Raw genomic sequence first — 4845 nt, forward strand, 5'->3', positions numbered from 1 at the left:
CTGAGAGGTTACATGCCCAGCCTAAGGCTACATAGCTAGAGCTTACAGATGTCAGAGCCAAGGTACCTAACTTGCATCGTACTCCCAAAGCCATACTCTTTCCTCTGTACTACACTTTTCCAGAAAACGAAATTAAAAAGCATCTCAATTGTGTGTCTCCATGTCCCGAAAATGCGGTTATGGAATCTATTTATTCTTCCGAACGGGGTTTCAAGAGATCTTTTTTTTTTTTTTTTTTTTTTAACAGATAAACAGGAATTTATTAAAACCATTGTCTCCAACAATACAAAAATTAAATATTAAGGCATCTTTGACTCCCATCTTGGTGTATGCAGCAAAGAGAAATGTTTTCAATGGGAACCAACACTTCTGTTCAAATGCTTTTGAACGTATTTGGCAGATTTGTTTTTATATCCTCCTACTCCACATACAGCTGGAAACTCTCATTGCCAAGTATGACCCAAATGAAGGAAAAAGTATAAACAGATACTTGTTTATTAAAAAGTAGTTCACTCTTGAAAAATAAAAAGGAACTATAAAGAATGGTATGTATAAAGCTCAAATACTAGTATTTAAATTTCTCTGAAGCAATTTATGCTTCAGTAATTGAGAGAAAGAAGAGATGAAGACTTCACTAAGATGAGAAGTCTTAATATGGATCATGCCGCAGAATAACTGTTCACTCAATATTCTCCACTGGGATGAGAGTTTCAAAAAGGCTTCCTGCTCCTTTAAAAAATATCACATCCACTAGGATAAGATCATATAAACTCACATTGATTATTTATTATTTCCCATTTTGTCCATTTACAAAGCTCAACCATCTTCAAAAATAATGCTAAACGGTAACATTTCACCTTTTATTAAGGCAAGTTTGTGAAAATAATTTAATACAACCAGATCTCTTCATGAACTTTCAGCTTAAAACATTTTTTACATAAGAAACATACAAAAAAATTCTGTTTTATAAAAAGCCACCTCAATAGCAGAAAAGAGTAATGAAGGATTTTGAACCCAGTTTACTTTTTAAAGGATGCTCTTCTCTTGTCTTCAATTCCAAGTACTATTCATCATCTTTAGAGCCAGTTTTGCTTAAATGCTTCACCACGTCCACCCAGTTCCATCCTCGAGGAAGTTCTCCTTTGTGATCTGTTTTATCTGCCAGCTTACGTTTCTGGGCTTTTGAAAGCTGTTCTTTTTTGTCTTTTTTCTTACTCGATGGGGCTGTATTAGGAGTTTCAACGGAGATGATACTGCTTATGGGGATCGTAGAATTCACAGGCTGGTGATTCTCCATGAACTGCTCTTTATTGTCCTTGGCGTACTCAAACAACGTGTAGGTCATGGCAGTCCCGAGATTGACCTCTACCGCTTCCTGTAACTTGGCTAATATGCTCTGCTTTACAGCCGATGATCCTATATTGAAATGAAACGGGACTCAATTCCCGGAAACTTTCATCCCCTTCATAAATAGAACGTAGGGCTTCCAGTTCCATCTCCTGGTCCTCGTTGGCTCCCATCGCGCCGGTCGGGGGACGCCCCCCCACCCCCGGGAGGGCGTTTGCGACGGCGAGACAGCGAGAGCAGCGTGGGCGGCCCCGACCCTTCCTCCGCGCTCTCTGCGCCCCGGGGCTGCGGGAGGCACACTCCTCGCACCGCGGACAGAGCACCGCGCGCCACCCGGGCCTCCCGGCAGCGCGAAGCCCGGGTTTCAAGAGATCTTATTGCAATAGTTCATTAACTTGACAGCCACAGCCTTCTCTTCCAACATTATTACTGAGTTGTTAGGTTTGGGAGCTGAATTTCAAGAAGGATGTGGACAACCTGGTGTGTTTACAGATAATGGACAATGAAGGGTTTGGAAACTAGATTTTAAGAAGTAGAGCTAGTAGAGAGGTAGAGATGTGCAGCCTGCAGAGGAGAACCAGTGAATTGTCTGACTGAAGGTATATAGGGTGGTGGCTAGGAACTCGGGGGTTGGAGTTTCACAAGCCTGAGTGTGAATTCTGGCTCTGGCATTTGCTAGATGTGTGGACATGGACAAATTACCTCATGTCTACCAGCCTTGAAGTTCTTATCCATAAAAGGGTATACTAATTGAATCTACCTCATGGGTACAATTTTGAAGACTAAACATGATGAAGAATAATTGCCTGGTATGAAGTCAAAGACACAATAAGTCTTCAATGAACAGTGGTCATGGTTATTAATTACAATAATTGCAGCAGTGAACTACCCACTGGTGTGAGGGTTGGGCAAGCAGAGTGGATTTCTATTGGAAAGACTACTGTGGAGAGGATTCAAACCTCAGGACCTTTGCACACATTCCTTCCTCTGCTTTCTTCTTTCCCTTTCCCACTTGCTCGTTTATGGATCTCTTTAGTATCTCACTCAGGATTTCACTTCTTCAGGGAAATCTTCTCAGATTTCAGGATTCCATACTAAATGTTCCCCCTGGTACTTATGCCTTTGCTTCAGAACGATTAAATAATGATGTTTATTATTTTAAAAAATCATTATAATATTACTAATATCATTATATTATTATTATTAAAGATTTTATTTATTTGTTTATTGATTTATTAGACAGAGAGAGAGAGAGAGGCAGAGACACAGGCAGAGGGAGAAGCAGGCTCCATGCAGGGAGCCTGACATGGGACTTGATCCCGGTTCTCCAGGATCACACCCTGGACCAAAGGCAGCGCTAAACCTCCGAGCCACCGGGGCTGCCCATATCATTACATTATTAAGGTATAATTTACATAGCATGAAATTCATTTAAATTTTACAGCTAAATGAGTTTTGACAAATGTATGCACATATATCACCACAATCAAGATGTGAGTTACTTTGTTGATATCCAAAATTTCTTTGTGCTTCTGCATTCGCTGGGTTGTTTCCAGCTTTTTGGCTTTATGGATAAAGCTGCTATGGACATTTGTGGACATATTTCTGGCCAAATGGTAAGTTGCATTCCTGCCATTAATGAATGAAAGTACCAGTTGCTCTATATTCTAGTTTATGCTTGGTACTGTTAGTTTTTTTGAGTTTAGCAATTCTGGTAGTGTGTAGTGGTAACCCGTTGGATTTTTTAGTTTCTATTTCTATAATTACTCATGATGTTCAATTACTTTAAATACTTACTGGCCATTCATAGGTCTTCTTTAGTAAAGTATCTACTGAAAATTTTCTTTATTTTTTTTTTAAATTTATTTATGATAGTCACACAGAGAGAGAGAGAGAGAGAGCGCGCGGCAGAGACACAGGCAGAGGGAGAAGCAGGCTCCATGCACCGGGAGCCTGACATGGGATTCGATCCTGGGTCTCCAGGATCGCGCCCCTGGCCAAAGGCAGGCGCTAAACCGCTGCGCCACCCAGGGTTCCCTGAAAATTTTCTTTAAATGAGTTTTATGTTTTATTGAGATTTAAAAGTTAGTTATATATTCCATTGATCTATATTTCTATCCTGATATCAGTACCGCACAACTTTTTTTTAAATTTATTTATTTATTCATGAAAGACACACAGAGAGAGGCAGAGAAATAGTACACTTGATCTTAGCCAAAAGGCCGAGAAGCGATAGAGGCAGAGAAATAGACAGAGAGAGAAGCAGACACCCTGTGGGGAGGCTGATGTGGGACTCAATCCCAGGACCCTGGGATCATGACCTGAGCCAAAGGCAGACACTTAATCACTGAGTCACCCAGGCACCCCTGTACCAGACAATAGTGATTACTTTAGCTTTGTAATAATTTTTGAAATTGGGAAGTATGAGTCTTTCAATTCTTTGTTCTCCTTTTTCAAGATTGTTTTGGCTATCCTGGATCTTTTGAATTTTAGCAGCAACTTGTCAATTTCTGCCAAAAAATCACTGGGGTTTTCTTAAGGTGTGTGTTGAATCTGTCGGTCAGTTTGGGGAGTACTACCATCATGATGTTAAGTCTTCTGGTCCATGAACATGGGGCATCTTCCCATTTACTTAGACCTTCCTTACTTCAAGAGTTTGTAGTTTTCAGTATATACATCTTGCACTTCTGTCATGAAATGTATTCTTAAGTATGTTTTATGCCATTGTAAATGGAGTTCTTTTCTTAATTTCATTACAAGGATTGATTTTTTTTAAAGTTTTTATTTATTTAAGTAATATCTACACCCACTGTGGGGCTTGAACTCACAACCCCTGAGGTCAAGAGTCAGGCTCTGCCAACCGAGCCAGCCAGGTGCCCATACATGGATAAATTTTTGAGTGTTGATCAGACCTTGTGTTTCTGGGATAAACCCCACTTTACCGTGACATATTATCTTTCTTAAGTATTGCTGGGTTCTACTTGCTAATATTCTCTTATAGATTTCTGTACCTGTGTTTATGAGGGATATGGTCCCTCATCTTCCAACTTCTGTAAGAGAGTGGATAGAACCGGTATTATTTCTTCCTTAACTATTTGGTGGAATCTACCAGTGAAGTCACTGGGGCCTGAAGTTTTCTTTTTCTTTTTTTTATTTTTTATTTATTTATGATAGTCACACACAGAGAGAGAGAGGCAGAGACACAGGCAGAGGGAGAAGCAGGCTCCATGCACCAGGAGCCCAACGTGGGATTCGATCCCGGGTCTCCAGGATCGCGCCCTGGGCCAAAGGCAGGCGCCAAACCGCTGCGCCACCCAGGGATCCCCTGAAGTTTTCTTTTTGTGAAGCTTTTTAGCTATACAAATTCAGTTGTTGTTTTTTTAGTAGAGATAGAGCTAATTCCAGTCACCTACTTCTTACCTGAGGTTTGCTAATCTGTACCTTTCAAACAACTTGTTCATTTTCATCAATGTTGCTGAATTGTTTAGCATAAAGTTG

At 40.4% G+C, this 4845-nt stretch overlaps 1 pseudogene; it reads right to left on the reverse strand.

The window, feature by feature from the left end:
- Window positions 1-846: 846 nt before the first annotated feature.
- LOC112672325 (RWD domain-containing protein 4-like) lies at window positions 847-1709 on the reverse strand (annotated as a pseudogene).
- Window positions 1710-4845: the final 3136 nt, after the last annotated feature.

This window comes from Canis lupus, chromosome 28 (genome assembly GCF_003254725.2).
Source record: "Canis lupus dingo isolate Sandy chromosome 28, ASM325472v2, whole genome shotgun sequence".
In the NCBI taxonomy this organism is placed as follows: Eukaryota; Metazoa; Chordata; class Mammalia; order Carnivora; family Canidae; genus Canis; species Canis lupus.